Source organism: Pteronotus mesoamericanus, unplaced genomic scaffold, assembly GCF_021234165.1.
Source record: "Pteronotus mesoamericanus isolate MK-2021 breed Mesoamerican mustached bat unplaced genomic scaffold, CSHL_Meso_final contig_94, whole genome shotgun sequence".
Taxonomy (NCBI): domain Eukaryota; kingdom Metazoa; phylum Chordata; class Mammalia; order Chiroptera; family Mormoopidae; genus Pteronotus; species Pteronotus mesoamericanus.
In genome coordinates this window covers 45803495-45823422 of record NW_026555285.1, presented here as the reverse complement: position 1 = coordinate 45823422, position 19928 = coordinate 45803495, and the positions used below count along the sequence as shown (strand labels likewise).

Genomic DNA, 19928 nt, shown 5'->3' with positions numbered 1-19928 from the left:
AATGCAGGGAATGAGGTCTTTGAAAGTGGTTCACTACGGATTTGAAGATTTACAAATATACTTTGATTGGGAAACATTTGGCAATCTGTCTCAACTAAACGTTGACACTAAGACTTCACCATCCCAGGGTATCATACATTTCTCTTTGCTCTCTCTCTGTTTTTGATTTTTATTTTTCACTTTTCTGTTTTTCCTCCTCCCTGTGTTCTGATCAAATGGGCTCCGTACCACACTTCTTTCCTCTGGTTTGTGCGTGACCCAGATCTCCTGACCTGGGGCACCGGTGAGCGCCTAACTTGTAAAAATCTCTCTGCTGTGGATGGGCTCTCAGTGGGAATAAAAGGACAAAAGGACATGCGATACCGAGTCTTCCAACACAGGCAACTGGGTCAGTACATCCAGGAAGGAAGGAGCACGTGGTTGCAGGAAACACCTTGGAGCAATCCTTGGTTATTTATTCTCTAAGCAACAAAGGGCCAACCTTCCTTCAGGGACCAGAGCGCCAGGATGGACTGACAGATGTTAGGAGTGTGTTGGACCTCAGAGGAAATGCAGGCATGCAAGCATGCATGCATTCATTCATTCCAGAAGTGTCTGTCCAGGAGTTTGGTCCCCATGTGAGCCAGTTATACTTGAATGACCTAAAAATGGCCCAAGTGGGGCCAGAGTCAATTTCATCTGTGCCAAAACAGCTCAAGCCACAGTGGAGCTGGGTCAAGTGCTCCATTTTCACATGTGCACCACATGAACCTTTCCAAATGTGGCCCAGATCTCCTGTTTTCGAACGCGACTGCCTTCCTTTAGTCTGGGGTCACATGCTCCAGCGTTTTATAATCCCTGCCAAAGGGAAGTATTCCCAAGAGCCTAACATCAAATTATTTTGTAGGATATAAAATCTTCTTGCGTTTTGTTGCATAAACAGTAATTTTTTTTGTGAACAATAAGAAAACTTTAAGAAATTGCAGAAAGAGTCATGTTGAAGTCCATACTCTTTCTAGAATTGTTTAGAGGGTTCAGAGCATTAATTTGGGATTATTCCTCAATAAGCTTATGTTCACCGAGACAAATATGTCCAAATATTATGCATTGAGGGTTTATTCTGTGCCATATAGAAAGTTTTTTTACATGGGTGGTCTCGTTTAATCTTAATCATCACCCAGAGAAGCGGGTATGAATACCCTCATTTTAAAGAGGAGAACACTGAGGTTCACATACATTTTAAGATTTGCCTGGAGTTGCACATCTACGCTGCAGCAGAGCCGGAATTTGAACGTAGGCTCTGAGTTGTCTGTTAACCCCAGTGCCAGGAGGTCTGTTCATCTTTTGTGCTCCAACCGCTCTGTGTTTCTGCCATAAATACAGGTTCCTGGGTACCTGCTCCGGACATTCCAGGTCAGAATCTCAGGGGCTGAGGCCCGGGAACCTGTCATTTGTCTTTTTAACAAGTTTCCCAAGAGTTTGTGCAGCCAACACAACCAGTGTTTGGAGTAACTAGTAAGGACTTTGGAAATGGGTTTGGGGAACAAAACAAAACAAAACACACACAACTTCTTTCTTCTCCTGGGGTTGGAGTTGAGTGGGGGATCGAATGTAATATGGCACTGTGACCTTGTCCCAGCGGCTGCAAAAGCTCATTCTGGCCTTGAATGTAGGCAGACTTGGTGGGTTTTCTTTTTTTTTTTTACTTAGTTTTCAAGTGGCCCTCAAAGGCAAATAAATAGGTCAATCCATTTTGTGAGATGTGCTGTACATTTTGTGCAGCCAAACATGGCCAGAAGTATCTGTCCTACGACTATTAAGCAACTCTCACTCATTTTAAAAGTTAGAACATTCCAGATAACTCCCTGGCCTATGTGTCTTGCCCTCTGTCTCTCTCTGCCCCTCACCTTTATCAGCCAGGTTTCTTCTCTGAAGGTTACATGCAAGAAAGAGCCGTGGCTGAAGGGGCTGAGGCATAGCTGGCCTCTCTTCAGTACTGAAGCTCAATACCATAGATATGAGTACAGACCCTGGGCATGAGGGGTGCATTCTCTCGTCATCTGTAATAGAAATTTCTAGGTATATTTAGGTGGATGATGGACTGCGGGTTTTAGAAAGTATGACTCATAGCTAATTATCATCTATAGAAATGCCTGCTTGAATACGACATTTCAATCATCCACTTGCATTTCACAAACAATTACTGAGCACCTACTACTCACCAGACATTGGCTCACATATAAAATGTGTGGGGCCCTGGATGGTGTGGCTCAGTAGATGGAGCACCAGCCTGCGAACTGAACGGTTTCTGGTTTGATTCCCACTCAGGGCACAGGCCTGGGTTGCGGGCCAGGTCCCCAGTGGGGGGGGTGTGTGAGAAACAACCGATTAATGTTTCTCTCCCTCCTTTCCCCTCTCTGTAAAACTAAATAAATAAAATCTTTTAAAAAATGCATGGGGATAATAACAGCGAGGAGACTAACAATATTCCACATGTGACATCTCTATTGGCAGATATTGATACTTTGGAAAACGTACTGGGCACGCAAAGTGTCCTTTTTGTTGAACCCAGTGAAATTAAGGAAAAAACTGCAAATGATAAAGTTACAAAAGAACAACAAATACCATTGGTGAAGTACATTGGAAGGAAGCAGCAGTCCTTGTATTTTAGTAAAGCATGAAATGATGCCATGGTCATCTTTAATCAATAGTTGGGAATTGATGCAGTATAATGGCCTCCTCCCTCTACAGTTATTTTGAATAAAACGGGATCCATTTCAAGACAAAGCCCCCTGGGAAGAAGTACTTAAACCTCAGCTCCACCTTCCTTCAGATTTATCTGATGTTTCTCACCTTTCCTGTTACAGCAGAATCAGAGCTACTTCTCTACGAAGTCTCAAAACCCGTTTCGCCCTGGTCATCTCAGCCCATCCCTCCGCTGCAGCCCCCTCAGGCCTGAAGCTACCCCAGGAGCCGTGTGCCAGCCCAGCCCCCTTCCCTAAAACCTACAAGGCCTTATCTCCATCCTGCTTCCTCTCTGCTCACCTCCATAGCTCCTTTGATTGCTCTGAATATTCCATACTCCCTAAATGTTTTCACTTTCCACTCGCCCGGAGCCTTGCTATCCCACTGCCCAGCTACTGCTCTTGAAAAGTGTCTCCCAGAGGTCAGGGTGTCATCGGAACTTCGACATGTCATGGTACCAGGCTCAGTCCTCACCTTTCCTGACCTCTCTTTAGAATCTGGCCTTATTTCCCTTTCTCACCTGGGTCTAGGAAACCCTAACAAGGGTGTCCAATCTGCCGCCCATGGGCTCCATGCAGCCCAGGGTGGCTATGAATGCGGCCCAACACAAAATCGGAAATTTACTTAAAACATGATGAGATTTTTCTGTGATTACATGTTGCGATGTATTTAATGTGAACCCCAAGACAACTCTTCTTCCTCCAGTGTGGCCCAGAGATGCTAAAAGGCTGGACACCCTCGCGCCCAAGCCATGTCCATACGCTGTCACTGATCTGCGGTATTTCTAGGAAGTAGTGAATAGCACGATCCCTTCTTGGAGATCCAAAGGCATCGGGAGACGTGCCGAGGCCCACACTCCTGTTCCCAGGAGCACCTGCCCTCCCTGATGGGCTCTGCCCTTTGGGTTGCTATGCCAGTGGGAGTGGGCCTGCGGAATCCCCGCCCCCCGTGCACGATACCCCAGGGCTGTGCCATCTGCCGTTTTCTCAACCGCTTGGTTTCTCGGCCATGTCACCTCCTTTCTGGTCTCACACACCACTCCACCGCGGGCGAATCCCAAATACACATCCTGCCGTCTGCCCGACAGCAGTCCAGACCTGCAATTTCATGAAGACATCCCAGCTGCACTTCAAACGCCCCAGGCCCGCGGTCTGTCTCACTGCCTTCTCCCACCCTCCTGTGTGTTTCTGTTACCTAAGTCCATGGTCTCCAGGTTGTCTTCGATCCCCTCTCTCTTCTTTGGCTTCAACAGTCATGCCTACCCTCTTAGGAAGTTGCTCCCGCATCATTAGCGCATCCAATGTTGGATTCTCGCTGCCACAATGCCAGCTCAACACACCCATGACTTCCTGGGTGCCTGCAGTCCTCAGCTCTAAACTCTGCTCTCAGAATGATCTCACGAAAGCAGCATCTCGCTCCATCAGTCATCCACTCATCCATATTTGGTGGCTCTCTGCTGCCCCAGAATCAAGTTGTAAATCCATAGTTTGGCTTCCAGGGTCCTCCACCACTGAGTCTATGCCAAGCATATTAGCTGTGCCCCCCACCCGACAAACACTCCCCAGGCTCTGCCCCACGCGCCAGAGAAAATGGCATGGGTGCTTCCCGAGTACATGCATTTCCGTCTTACTCTTCCTTCGGGGCTGCCTCCTTCAGGAAGCCTTCCCTGACTCACCTGGACAGCAGTAATCTACTGCCAGGTACCTTATAGCTTTCTTGTGGTGTGGGTTACCTTCACATGGTGATCTATTTGTACTGCCTCTTTGTTATACTGAAGCATGAATTCCATGAGAAGAAAGGAAATGAGGAAGATTTAAGACACACTTCCCTGACCTTTCCACATGGTATTCCTTTTTTCTGCAAAATTTTCTGTCACCAAGAAAACTTCACTAAGTAGAAAGCATTTGCTCTGGCAGAGCTGGGAAAGATGAGCAATGATTAACCCCTTCCCATCGACATGGAGGCTTTGGCTGTGTATGGGGCACTTCCAGTATATTGTTTCACCAAATCATCACACAAATCTTTAGACATACTATCTAGGTTTGTGCCAATCAGAAGATCAAAGTTCTCGGTGATTTGGTAACTTTGGTTCTTCCTAGCTATGGGAGCCCAGAATTCAAATCCATGCTGATGACCTGCAAGCTTTGGATTCTCCTCATCCTTAACCACCCTTATTTATTTTTTGGGACCTGCATTCCCTTGGCCTATACCTTGACCATGAACCTCGGGTTACAGAGCAAGAAAGGGCGAAAGGCATCCCCATCGGGGGCCCTGAGACTGTTGTTCCTCCCTCCCAGGAGTCTCGATTGCCAAATAGGATTAGAAAAACACAAACAAACAAAACAAACCTAAACCCTTTCATCAGAACTTTCATGTGTTTAGAAAACATAAAAACACGGACAGTAAAGGAGAAGCTTTGTACACTATGGCAAAGTAGCGTCACTATTATTATCATCATTCCTTAACAGCGATGGTTTCCTTTCTTCTCAAGTTTGAATTTGAAGCAGTAACTTCCCATTGGCCCAGAAGTAGGATGCCATGGTGTGTCACTGTCCTCTGTATTGTGGGACTGGAGCCCAGAAGTTAGGAGAGAAGCAGGTAAGGGGTGGGGAAGGCACCAATGAGAACAGAAGGACACAGAAGAACCTTTCAACCAGGTTCCCCTTTATCTTATAATAGACAGTACTAGGCGGCCAGCTACACTCAGCAAACTTTATTAAAGACAGAAAAGCAAACGTATCCAAAGTGTCCAGTTCACTGGATTTTTACAAGTGAACTCACCTGTATAACCCACACCCAGACTGAGAAATAACCTACTACAGGGCCCCAGAAACCCCCATGGGTTCTGTTTCAGTCCTGACCCTCCTCTCTCCAAAGGGTGACCCCTCCCCCTAACCAGCTACCACCGCTAACTAGCTGGCTACGTTTAAAACCCACCCTTCGACTGTTCGGGCCAGGAAAGCATGTGTTCTTCTAGAAGCCTCTTCTGGCAGCAATTGCCATTTCAAAGCGGGGGGGGGGGGGGGGGCGGGAAAGTGTGTGTGAGGGAGTCATTTTGTGTGTAGGAGAAAAGTGTTTCTAATTTCCAATCCTGAGAGTGTGCAGGGAAGAAGGAAGATGTGAAGGAGGGAAATAAGTCCGTGAGCCCAGCCTGGATCTGCGTCCCCCATTAGGAGCTGGAAGGGGTCCAGCAACGTGCCATTTTGAGAAAGGAAGCGAACAGAGTCCCTTCTCTACCTGCCTCTGCTCGGCCAGAGCCGGTCAGCCCCTCTTCCCAGAGCCTCCAAACATGTGCATCGGGCGATGGTTGTTATTGAATAGCACAGTGTGCACTAGAAGCCCAATATTGTATGGAACATATGGTTTTGATTTTTTCGTTTTCTGTTTTTAAGCGGCGAGCAAGGCGGAGAGTGTCACAAGCTAACTCTAGGGTTTGCTGGGTTCTGCCAAACTGTAACTGGAAACTCTCTCCCATGCTGCTGCCCCTCCTGCCTTAGCAGTTTCGGGGGGCCCCTGGGTGCCGCACGGGCCATGCACTAAAACGCAACTGAACTGACAGCTTTAAGGGAGGGACTCCGTACCGCTGGCCTGACACAGCGCACAGGACTTGTCATTGCGTTTCCATGACTTTCTACGCTAATTATCAAGCTGGGAGGGAGGAAGAGGTCAGAACATGAAATACAGACTCACAGAGGCAGAACAATGGACTCCAGGCACAATGTGTATCTGCATGAGGGGACTCACATGAACTCAGGTACCCACGATGTTTTAGACGGCAACGCTCTCCAAATTTACATCTTAGGTTATTGACCATCACGGCTCCCCCAAATAATCACTGCTCCCCATTCCTTTTGCCGATCAATCATTGAGTGTGGTTTATGTTCCATGGTATCCAATTTTACCCTGAGCATAAAAAAAATTACATTTCCTAGCGGCCAGCTAAAAAATTTGTAGTTTTAATTAGAAAGGCAAATTTTCAGCGTGTCAAGGAATGCTGGCTGGGGTTTATAGGACCTTAGTAAAACTGGTAGTGAAGGGGGAAAAGGCAGAGTTTGTGATAGAGTCGGGGCTTGAGGATCTTTAAGTTAAATATCAACCTGGGAATTTTCCTAAGAAAACCTGGAGGTCTGGTCTCAGGTCAAGTTTGCAAGCTTTTGGACAGGCTTTCTCCGGATGAAAATCTGGCCAGCTAGTCGGGAAATGGTTCCCCAGCCCTTCCTTTGTTTGCTCAGGGTGTCCCTGAGTGGGCCCAGGAGGGGCCGAGGGAGCAAATCTTCCCCGGTTCCTCCCTCCTGAGGAAGGAGGGCAGGTTAGCGCAGCCTGCTGTTGACGGGAGCTGGGATTAATGAGTTCCTTCGCTGACCTTGGCATGTCCCGATGGCAGAGTGTGTCTCTAAGCTGCTGAGGACGGTGCTGAGAGCCACAGAGACACTCCGCAGGACGCAGAGTGACCGCTCAGATAGCACCCGTTTGTTGAGCCAAAAGCCAAAACCAAACCAAAACAAACCAAAAACATGTAATTTACTTCTAAACACTGTCTTAGTGTGGTATTCAAATTGTGTGAAGATTATCTATTTATCTATCTACCTATCTATATCTGTATATATGCTAACCTATACTTATAGCTCTCTATCCGTGTATATATGTATAAAAATCTAAATTTCAATCTCTATCTGTATACATAAATATTAATTTATATTTTCAACCATGTATATTTAAATCTAAATCTGTATATCTATTTACGTCTGTATATATTAATCTATAGCTATAGCTACCTATGTGTGTGTGTGTGTCTGTGTGTGTATGTGTGTGTGTGTGTGTATCTAGCAATCCTCCAATGGGTAGTTTTGCAAGTCAATGCCCCGAATCTTGCCAAGGGTTGCCAGAGGTGCCTAGGGCCTATCGCTGGGAGTGAAGGCAACTTTACAGCATGCCATGCAGTTGGGGAAGATGTCTGTCTCCCCCCCTCACCTCTATCAGTCACCTCCCCCTGCCTGGCTCCAGTGTGCGCAGGTCTAAGTGAAGCTGAGGGAAGAGGGACTCACCCTTTTCTCTAAAACGGCCAGTTCAAGGTTCGAGTATGATAGTGAGATGCGTCAACAGTGTAACCAAACTGCCAGAGAAACTCAGAGTGTCTTAGGTCGCGTAACAAAAGCATTGCGCCCTGAATAAGGAAGGTGCCAACTGCCCCCGTCAGAGGAGGCTTGGTTGCTCCCCCGGGGCATGCGAAGGGTTCACCTGCGGGAGAGGCTTTGACTTGCTGCTAAGGGTCCCTCCAAAGGCCTGAACGAGGGCTGAGGAGTGAAGGTCATGGGGAGTCACATTTCATTTCCACCCAAGGAAGAATTTTGTAACAAAATGTGATGGTTATAAGTGTTCTGGGTCATGACTGTCTGGTCAACAGAGGTGGGCAAATGGCATTTAGAAACTGCTTGCCAAGGCTACGGTAGAGGTTGAACATGGATTGTGCCAGATGAGCCCTCCAACTCCTTCCATCTTGGGATTCCCTTCTGATTTTCCTCTGGTGTTTGTGGTCGTTGTTGGTTGGTGGATGTCACAGTGGAGGGGCGATTGGACTCTTGTGTCCTGTGAAAAGCTCCTTGGCTGGCCTTGCCGTGTCTCCACACAGCTCAGCACCCTTCAGATACCTGAGCACCCAGAACGACAAAGAAGTGATCAGGGTAGCAGACGACGGGTAGGAAAGAGTTAAAAAGACCTAAGCTCTCTGCAGGTCCCAGCAGCCCCAGAGGCAGTTAGTGCCTTTGATCCTGCCTCTTAATTGCAGCCTAGTTGCACCAGGGAACTTTAAAGGAAAGAAACAGAGAAACTCTAGAGATAGGGTTTGTTTTGTTTCCTGAGGGGATGGTCTTTGTGGTGGCTGCCAGGAAGCCTGATACTTTGGGTTCAAATGATGGGCTTCCTAAAGGGGCAAATAAATAATCCTTTCTATCAGCTAAGAGGCAGGTGTGAATAGAACCCCAGAAACACCAGGTATCTATGTGCGTCCTTTAGTAGGGATGCCAGGTACAGCCTTGGCAGAGAGAACAGAACCTGGAAAAAGAGACCCTGGCTTAGGTCAGGAGCCACGGGGCAAAAGAGAAACGGAGGCTGAAGGGAGAGAGTACAGCAGATGCAGGTCTGAGAACAACCGCTGCCCCGGGTGGGCATCAGGTGGCTTGCGGGGGGAGAACAAACACAAACCGACGAAAACAAAACAAAACAAACACAACAACAACAAACCAAACCCAGCACTGCACCTGAAAAGGGAAGTTGGAGAAGACAAGGGATTTCTAAGAATTCTCATAGAGGGTGGCAAAGCCCCAGCACCACAGACTTTGTACAGGACTCCCCGTTGGTAATGAGCTTTCGCATATGTTATCTGGTTAAGGTATCCATAAGATCCTTTCCACATCGAGGTCTTTCGGCTCCTTCCAGTGCACACGAAGAGGAGCCAAGAGCAAGGAAAGGCCAACCAATCATGGTGGCCACGGTGCTCCAGCCATCCCTGGCGCTTCACCAAGTCCCTTTGTGAGGAGGAGCTCCCCGCTAAAACTGAACTCGAGCCTGCACGGTATGCCAGGCATTGCTCGTTTGTGTTCTATTTAACTGTTCAGTGAATTCTGCCAACGGTGCGTACGAACGCAGGAGGAGCTTTTCTAAAGCAAATCCCTTTTTTGTTGCAACCCCCAAGCAAGTGCGGTTGGAAAGGTCTGCAAGTTCAGAGACCCCCAACTGGGGCTTCACCCTTGCTCCCACGCTTGCTCACGTGTGATCTTGGCAAGTAACTCAGTCTCCCTGGACTTTATTTTCTTCGTAAAAAGGTTTAACTCAGTTGATGTATATAAAGCTCTCAGCACAAGGCTTGGCATCTAGTAGACACTCAATAAACCCTATAAACACTTGCTCCCTTTTATTCCTGAAAGGTTATTGCTAAATTAAAAATGCATAAAAATACCAGCCATCTGTGTGGGGACTCCGTGGGCGTCTAGGCGGGGAAGATTTCCTCTCAGACCCCTGACTCTCGGGGCCACATGTGGGGCACAGAGAGAAATGAAGCAGCCGAGGGCGGGAAGACAGACACAAAACAGGATGGAGGGTGCGATAATGGCTTCTTTCACGTGGCAAGACTTTAAAAGTAGCAGTTTTATACAAATGCAATTTTAATTGCGTAGAACACTTCTTCTATACCCTTCACGTCCATTGGAAAGATGAGGGGAGAATGGCATGATCCACATCTCAGGGGAACCATGAGTTTGTCAGAGGGTCCTGAACTAACACGCCGAGGACGTGGACTCACAAGAGCACGTCAGACTTCCAGGCTCCAGCTCTGACCACTGTCTCAAGAAAAAAAGAGTCGACGCTGATTTTGAACACATGTACTTCTTTTTCAAAATATATCTCTGAAACAGACATGTAAACAAATGTACCACCTATCCCTCGAGGCGACGAGCCCGTCTCCCAAGGAATTGGTGAGAATCTGCGTCCACCGAGAAGACAGCTGTGGCAGGCTTGGGGCCACATCCACCAACCGGCTGTTGGCAGCCACAGGCTGCCTGGAAGTGCCCAAGTCCCTCCCTTCGCGCCCGGGACCACCATAGCCCTGGCGCAGGGCCCCCGGGACAAGCGCACTCCGGCTTAGCTCCTCTCCGAGCCAGAGCAGCTTGAAAAGGCCTTACTGTGTTGAGGAGGTGGGCCCCGGCCTTCAGCCCTGCGGAGCACTCCTCTAACACCATCTCAGACCTGATGGGCTGCAGCCATTGGTTACGTGTATGGCATGTGTACTGCTTGCCATCTACATTTATGCACCGTTGCGTTCTACAGCCCCACAGACTAGCGGCACCTTCATCCTCGGGGAGCGTGTGCGAAATCTCGGCCCCACTCTGGGTCTACTGAATTGGAATCCATGTTTGTAATTAGATCCCCACGTGATTTGCTAGGCACATGGGAGTGAGAAGTGCTGCTCGGGTCTGGTCGCTGTAGGTTTCTGGCATGAGGGCATCAACCACTTGTACACTTTGAGTACCTTCTCCTTTTCCTCAGAGGAGCCCTTTTGGCTGGGTTCAGCTGAGACTTGCTAGATCCAGGAATCAGTGAACGCTTGCGTCTTTGAGAGCAGGGTGGCTACTGTCCAGTCACGTCTTCAATCTCTCCAGAGTCATTGCCCTAACCAATAACACTCCCCAAATTTATATTTTGAAATACAGCAGCAGAAAGCTTGATAACTATGGTTTTTATTACTTTCTTATTTTTTTTAAAAAATATTGATTTTAGAGAGGAAGAGAGACATTGATTTGTTGTTCCACTTATTTACGCATTTATTGGTTGATTCTTTTATGTGCCCTGACCAGGGATTGAACCTACAACCTTGGCTAACTGGCACAGTGCTCTAACTAACTGAGCCACCTGGCCAGGGCCTAACCATTGTTTTTAAATGCTCCATTTGGTTATTAGTGAAGATTTCTTATTTAAAAAGCCAACTATATAACCCTGGGTGGTGTGGCTCAGTTGGATGGAGCATTATCTTGTAAACAGAAAGGTTGCAGGTTTGCTTCCCGGTCAGGGCACATGCCTAGGTTGCAGGTTGGGTCCTTGATTAGGACTTATACACGAGTCAACTGATCAATGGTTCTCTCTCACATAGATTTTTTTTCCTCTCCCTCTCTCTTGCTCCCTCTCTCAAATCAATAAGCATGTCCTTGGGTGAGGATGAAAGAGAGAGAGAGATGAAAGAAAGAAGATAATCAACTATAGGTAAGAAAAACACAGCTACAAAGTTCTTATCCATCCACCGTTCTGTGTCTCTAACTGATATATGGTGCTTAACAGTGTCAGGTGCTCACTTTCTGGCTGACATTTTTGCTCCTGGGTGGGTATTTGCTTTCCCAATTCTTTGCTAGCTCCTCTTCTCTTCTGGGTCCCAGCCGTTTTCCCCAAGGCTCATCCTTCGCCGTCTGCCTGTCTCCGTTTATGCTCCCTCCTGACAGGGAGCAATGAGCGTCCATGACTTCAACACGGGCATGCCTCAGTCTACACGGGCAGCCTGGCAGCCGAGCTGTTCTCGGTCCCCACACTGCCAAACGTTTATGGGACACCCAGCGCGGAGGAGCCCATCGTTAAATGAAAACACCACCGCTACCAGAACTCAAGACTCATCTTCTTGCTCCTTGCCCTGGCCGCATTCCCACTGATTGATCCCCCTCCCATTTTTGTAAGTGTCCCATCAATATTTCTGCTGCTAGAAACTCCAATGCTGTTTTGACTCTTCTGAGCTCTCACTAGCTTCTGTTATTTTTCCTTTGAGACAGATTGGCCCTTCTCCATCCTCACATTGCCATTCTAACCCAACTCCCATAGTATGCCTGTAACATTTCCAAAGTGTAATGCCTGGTGGTGTCTCTTGTTCAGAACTTTCTAACCTCTAGCCTTATCTCACAAGTCTTCTCTGACTCCGTCCAAGGCACTAGATGTGATGTTGCAGGTAATGGAATTTTAAATTAAACTCCTCCACGTGGCTCTCCGAGTCTTCTGTATTCTGACCTCCCCCACTCTCTTCAGCCTTATTTCCTGCTGCTGCCTGGCATTCAGTCCCGATCCTCCAAAGTCAAGTTCCACACCGGCCCCTGCACCACATCATGCTGTTCATCCTTTTTGAGAGGACCTTCATTTCTCTAATGGCGACTGCTGTGTTTGCCAAACTTTTTTGATCATATACCCCTATGAGAAAAATTACTTCTGAGCAGGAATAGCCATTATCGGGCTATTTACTTATTTATAAATGTTTTTCTTGTATAACAATACTAATATGTTATATACGTCATCAAACATGCTAGAAAATTGACATTTAAAAAGGATGAGCTAAATAATGTATAAGTTCAACTATTTCTTTTCCTTACATAGAGAAGGATCTTGCCTTAGGCTAGGGGTGTAGACATCCCATTTCAGAAACACTGTTCTCTAGACAAAAGAGACCCATTCAGAAGGGGAGAGGAAGTATCTCTTCCTCCCTGGAGCCTGATCTGCTAGTCCATCCAGCCCAGAGTTCTACTTTCCTGAATTCTCAGAGCACTTAGAATTATAAGGAGTAAACCACTGATGCGATACATGCTTCACCAATACTTTTTAGTTGATTAATTGGAGTTTGCATCTAAGATGCCAGAAATGTATACATTTAAATTAAAGATAATCCAATATCTTAATTAAAAACATTACTGTCTTCCCAAAATTGCTTGGGCTGGGCTTCACTCCACATTGCAACATTCATGGCAAGAAAATTCCAAGTCAGACTGCAGTGTAATTTTACTTAAAAGCAGTTTTGAGGACCAGCTTGTCCGCTTTTTGGCTAGTGATATTTTTAACACCTTGTTTAACCTCATTAAAATTCACTTTTTATTTAATTTATTAAATGGGGACAAAAAGAGGATTTTGTGGCTATTAAAAAAGATGACAAACATAAAAACTAAAATGATATATGATGTAAGACAATCTATTATCATTACGCCAAGTATTTATGTATTATAAACAGCACAAAGTACCTCTGAGATTTCTAAACCAATGGACTTTTTACCTCTACCTTTAGCTTTTACTTCTTTCTGCAAGTGAACTATTTTTATTTTCTTCATTTTATTTGCTCAGCTGATGACATAGTGTCTGTCATCCACCTGTAGAACTCAGTGTATAATTGGGCCTGTGTTTCAATCCTGGTTCTGCCCAGTATGAGCCGTGGGATCAAGGGTGTGTTACAGAACCTTCAGAATTCTCTTTCCCTAGGGGCTGACGTTAACTTTGTGGGGATAACATGAACCTCATGGGGTTCTTCGAAGCTTCCTATTATACGAGCTATGTGCATAAGGACCTTGTTTATAACACAGGCCACTAAAATGTCCATTTCCTCCTGCACCCTCACCCCTTTAGCACTTCGGAGAACTCAGTGAGGTGCTCTCAGGAGCTAATGGAATACTTTAAATTTTGGTTCCATTGTTGACTTTTCTTCCCCCTCACTTGCAGGCCATTCCCAACCATTAACGAATTTTATATTCTAGAAGAACCTCCCTGCCATCCACAGCTAAACTCACCTTGCTCTATATACTCTGTGGCTGGGTTGGAGTGTGAAGCCAGTATAGGTTTTGTGTCCCTTGGCGCCTTCTCAGCAGTCAGAGCTGAGTGAAGGGAAGCCACGCAAACTCCTTGCTCTGCCTCAGCATCTAGGCTGCCTCCTTACGTGAGTTATAAGTGGACTTGTTGTCTGAGAAAGCAGTTGGGTAGGTTGCAGGTTCAGTCCCTGGTCAGGGCATGTAAGGGAGGAAACTGATCAATGTTTCTCTCTCACATTGATGTTTCTCTCCCTCTCTCTCTGATTAAAAACATAGAAAGCATTTGGGGACAGGAGATTGCGACACGCATACATATACCAGGGACATTTGTAAGTTTTTCATGTTCTTCAAGTTTAAAGTCAACTCACCACTGGGGGGAAAAATGATGAAAGTTTTACCATCCAATTTATAATTAATCCCTCTCCTCCAGGAGCTTGCCCTAACATAGCCTGGGGAAGAGTGTTCTGATTTTAGGCCCTTGGTTTGTTTTTGTTTTTGTTTTTTTTTTGTTTTTTGTTTTTGTTTTTAATCCTCTGTTTGAACTGTTAATTGAGATAATGTCTGTGGAAGCCCTGTGTGAAGAGTAAGGAACTATACATATGTTAATTATCCTTCTGAAGACACTTGTGTGGTGACCTATTCTTATCTTGTTTGTAAGTATCTTGTTCCCCAGCAATTGTGGATTGCGAGCTACTTAGGACCAGGGACCTGGGCTGTTTCCTTGTTTCCTGCCAGCTCCCACTGTCTCTAAGGGGGCTTGCCACCCGCAGAGCTCTTCAACAGCAACCAGCTTGCCCCACAGGCTCAGAAGCCTTAGAAGCTGCCCATCTGTCTGCCAAGAACCCGAGCTGAAAAGAATTCCTGAAGTTTGGTGGGCCACATCCTTCGCCTCCCCTCCCAGCTCTCCCACTCTGCGTCCCTTACCTGGCAGCTTGCCTCTACCCAGAGATAATAACACCCTAATTTTGATGTCAGGATAAACGAAACAAAGCAAAAAACTTTGGATTTAAAGAGGGAAATGGATTTTTACAAGTAACTCCGCTTTTAAGAAAATAGAGAGGGTGGCGGGGGGAGGGGCGGAGTTTAATCCTCCAGGGCCAGGAATCAGGTTTTCTTACTGGGATGGGGGAGGGGGGAGAGGGGTGGTGAACCAATCGCATCAGGGCCTTCGCAGGCTCCCGAGGCTCCGAAGTGCGGGACAGGGTGCAGGGCTTCCTGTTGCTGACTGGTGGGTAAGGCTTTTTAGACGATGTGTCTGCCCACGCCCCCCGCCCCCCCACCCCCCGTCACTTTGGGGCTGACTCTCCGCTTGCTGAGACTAGGTGATTGCTCACAGCGGCCTCATACTCTGGATTTTTTTGAGGCAGGAGGACATTATTCTCATATGTTTATTGCTCATCTTACATCTTTATATGTTATTTAAACAGCATGTATGCTGAGAAATATAATGGAGGCGAAGAAAGTACATGTAGGTATTTAAAACTCAAAATCCCCTCTCTTGTTCTTCCCCAAACACCAAAACTGTCTTGAGCTTACAATTAGTGCCTGATAGTCATCAACATTAAATTAACATTAGTCAGTAAAGTTATTGTTCAAGTCTTTGAAACTTATGATTTTTCATCATTTCTTTCTGTTCTTTCTTTTGCATGCACACACAGTCAGTCAGGTATTGGGTGATTGACTTGTTCTAACCAGAGAGCAGAAGCCAGAGAACCCAAGAGGTGTTTAATAAACACTTGTTGACTGATGGGTGGGATACGCTGACCTAGGATTTCCCAGACAACGCATTCTTTGTCAGAGCACTGAGGGAAATCGGTGGATCCACCTTTATTACCAAGAGCTTCTGCCAGGTTGCAGAAAGCAGGGCAGCTGAAAACTTGTCCATCGACTCTGGGACTCAGGTGCACAAAGGAAGCTCTAGGGCCTTGCCTTTCACACGTATTTTTGCTCTTGGCCTCTTGGCTGCAGAGGGCGGACCAGCCTCAGCGAGGCACCACCGTGATGCCACTGAAAAGCCCCTCACTGTGAATATGACCACAGGTGCAGCGAACAGTGTGCACACATTGAAAAACAAACACACAATAAAAAACAACTGAGCTGAGTAAAAAGCAGGAACACAGTGTTGTCACGAATCTACAAAGCCCACCTAAATCTTCCAGCCTCATTCTTCACAGAAAAAACAAAGCATGAGATACAAGTTTTCTGCTCCCTACGGCAGCAAACAATCATGCCCATCAGGTTTGGGTGACCAGTCCAGAAAAAAAAACACCTTTATTTCTCTTTGCGGCCACTTCCTCACTCTCCTCACTGGGCCTTCAGGTTGGGCCTCATGTAGGTTTTGTGAAACGAGCTAAGTGACCTTTTATTCTGTTCTGTTCTACCCCCAGGGTTCCGTGCTCACACCCGGCCTGACTCTGAACCTACAGCTTTCCCTTGACTTTGCCACTTGCTGTGATTGATGGCTCCTACCCCCCTACTTCCCATAGTGCCCTTCGCCCCCACTGCCTGCCCGCACTTTAGAGTTGCCAGGTTTCCCTGCCTGACAAGATAGTAGTAACTGTTTCTGACCCTGCCCGCTCGCAGGTGTGGCTGTATATGGAGGTACCTCAAAGGCCCCCGAACTATGATTTCAACAACTCACATGCCCGGCAGTTGCCCTGACCTTGTCATTAATCAGAATGCTTTACCCCTCGCAATGTGACAGACTCACTTCCATGTTCATCATATGTTTGTCATTTTGGAAAATGTAAACAAATCAGTATGCCTTCCTTCCCATCGTGTCTTGTTATTGGAAGGAAAGGGCAGGAAGGAAAGAAGAGGAAATGCACGCACGATTGAGCCTAGTCATTCTATCATAAGGGATTCTCCTAAGCTCAATATCTAAATCCTCTTCTCGCAGTTCTTGCTTGGAGTCTTGTGTACCTGATCTTGAATTTCTGTGGCGCTCCCTGAGCGCGGGACTGGCTGGAAGCCATGTGATATTGATTTGTTTTCACCATAGCAACAGCAAATTACAACAACTAGCAGAGAGAAGGCAGGCTGTTAACCAGTAAAGCTGCATAACCGGTATATTGTGCAAGCGTATTTTTCTCCTTTCCTCTTCTTCCCTCTACTTTCACAAATTTAATGCAAAAGTCAAAGCAAAAAATGGCACTAAATGCTCTGGGGCACTCCAGGGCCTATGTCTGAAATGGTCTGGTTTCCACAGCGTCTAGCGTATTACATTAGATGGATGGAGAAAATGCAAACAGCAAAGCTCTGGTTTCCTTGGAAATTTTTAGCTGTTGATCTAAGGATAAATATCCCTAGAAAATTTACATGAACACGAAATAGAGGGAGGGGTTTTATATATATGACTATATGTTTTAATACCCTTCGACATTTGCCGGCAGCTTCATTAATATGAGGTTTTATCCCTTTGTACTTTAAATAGCTCACGGTGCCAAGAGACAAACAACTTTTTTTTTTTTTTTTGTTACAAAGTCAAGGCTTCTCAGAATGCTAGAATTATGATGCAAAGTGTAGCGAGTATTATACAATTCTATTAAGAGATAGAAAAATTGAGAGGGGCACTTGGTCAGGGCTCCAAGAGCAGCGTGTAAGGAGGTAAACTGGAACCGGGAACTCCCGAGAACTCCAATCTGTTCTGATGGAAATTCTTCCTTAAAGGGTCCCTTGTCACAAACGAACCGTCCCCTGATGTCTACGACCAAAGCTGACACCTGTGACCCAGGATCAACTGCCCGCGGTGTCGGGCTGCCCTTCCTTCGGCCCCTCCTGCCCTAGGACGTGGTGGTCTTTATATAAAAGCAGCTGTTTCCACCATCGCAACCAACCGTGAGCTTGGTGGCGCAGCCTGGCTCCTAAATTGTGGCCCCGGGGGAAGTGGGAATGGGGCCCCAGGGACTGTGCCCCCAGGCGGCAGAGCTGGGCTGCACCGAGGGGCGGTCGGGCTGTGCTCCACTCCCCGCTGCTTTGGGCCAGTGCAGCCAGAACTCCGCAGAGAACCTGCTCTGACCCACCCGACACCAGGCAGGTAGCGGGAGGCGTCCTATTTATGCCGGAGGTCGGACTCGGGGTTTAGAAAGGACGGGCTGAAATATGAAAACATAACTCAAGCCCTGACAAGTGAGAGTTAGAGTGTTCCTGGCCAGGACATAAAGAAATACTCTCCACGAGCCGGAATAAAAGAACACACAGCAGAAATAGTTGGGAGATGACGTCAGAAGTTCTGGGCTAGTGTCCTGCACTTCTCCTTGAAAGTAAAAACAGTGGGTCTAGAAGAATCTACGTGGCATGGCTCTGACTTAAACGAGTACTTCCACCGTTTCTCACAAAACAGGCAGGATAACCGAAGAAACTTCATCTTATTGAAAGATCATAAGGATGCCCTCCTTTTTTTTTGGTTACTTTATTATCTCTCCACATGTAAATATTACTCAATAGAAATAGCTTTCCAGTTAACCTTTGTCTTTTAAAAGGACAGTCGTGTTTCTTGAAGAGCACTCACAGCCGTGGTGGGTAGGCTAGTCAGATTTTTTTTTTTCCCTTCGCTTCAATGCTTGCTAACTATTCTAAAAATGTTACACATTTATTGTAAACACATGCTTCCGAGGCCTAACAAAAAAGCACAGTTTCCTCATGCCTGGCAGAAATCTTACACGGAAAAAGGGCAGAAAGAATTCTTTAACAAATAATACATCCTTCCCTTCTTGCGGGCCACTGTGTGTTATAAATAAATCTTCTCCATCATTTCTCGGTGCGGCTTCTCGGCCAGAAAGTTGATATGGCTTGGCATAGTGAAAACACAGCTTTAAAAGCTAGCCTGCCCTCATTAAATTATTCTGCTGGCTGTGTGTTCTCATTAAAAATGCATAAAGACCAGATAATTGCAGTAAGCATTATTAACCCAGCTTTACTTTTGAATATAATGGTTCCACTTTTAAGCTGGAAACAAAGGCTCAGACATGCCAGGAAAGGAAATGTAAACATTGAACTACAGTATCGAAAACTTGTCAGAAAGCTACCTCTTGCTACTAGCTTGTTAAAAATGTGCTTTGGAAACTTAATCAAAGCTGTGGCATGATAGTGCTAGGTGGGTTCCGAATTCCTAATAAATAAATATATTTGGGCACTAAACATTCAATCGATGATTATTTACCATGAAGTTTTTTTTTTCTCTTAATAACAAGTCTGTTTTCACATAATAGGATCTATGTAAACTTTATTTATTCAGAGCTAACTATGGCAGAATGAACATTTCCTATAACAACAACAAAATAATAAGAATGCTCCCAAGAATTCAATTTCTTTTTTTGGTCGAATAACACATGGATCGTGTCTTTGAATAAAAACTCGTTTTATGCCGCACTCCCAAACAGGCGGCATAGATTCCAGCAAGCTTTGCCATTTCTTTTGCTCAAATCAAAATGTTACGTAAAACTCCAGGATCCCCTGCAAGTATTACATTTGAATTAGTGGCATTCAGTTTCCCTGGCTTTCCCGAGCAACACACATGGAATGCAGCATACTGCAGCAAACTCTTTAAACATTCAAAAAAGAAGGAGAAGAAGAAGGAGGAGGAGGAGAAGGAGAAGAAGGGGTGGTGGTGTGGGGGTGAGTCTCCTACCTTGTTTAGCTCTGCCTCTCCTGCCCTTTTACAGTAATCCCAGGAACATCTGGCAGCATCAAGCGGCCCAGCCTTCTCCCCTGCATCGTGAAGAAGAAATTTCCATGTAAATAGTTCTCGTCCCCTGCTTATTGTACTCTGAGAGCCGCCTGCCTTAGCTGGAAAATTTCGCCTTCAGATGATGAAGCAAAGACAGTCTAAACTCTGTTGCTGTAAGCTGCAGCCCTCCCTTCCCACAAATCCCTCCCAGCGGCGGCAGCCAATCCCCAGCCAGTTCGTCAGCCCTACTCGTCTGAAACTGGTCCTAATAGGATGACAGACACAGCAACACAGCACTTGCAGTGTGTGAAAACAGTGCATCCATGCTGATGAAAGAGGAATTTCCCTCTCAGAAGAAAGCAATCAGAACACCAAGACAGAGTGGCACATAATTGGCAAGCAGGGAGAGGGGTAGCTTGAGAAAACACCCTTGAAGAAGGCCAGCC

General features: G+C 46.3%; 1 protein-coding gene across 8 annotated transcripts in view; it reads right to left on the bottom strand.

Annotated features, from left to right (window-relative positions):
• MBNL2 (muscleblind like splicing regulator 2) overlaps positions 1–19674 on the bottom strand; it is a 150551-nt gene extending 130877 nt beyond the window's left edge. For all 8 annotated transcript variants that reach the window (XM_054586493.1, XM_054586485.1, XM_054586487.1 and 5 more), the window contains exon 1: positions 19444–19674. The gene's annotated coding sequence lies outside the window, so the exon portion shown is untranslated. The remainder of the gene's footprint in view (positions 1–19443) is intronic.
• Between the last annotated feature and the right edge of the window lie 254 nt (positions 19675–19928).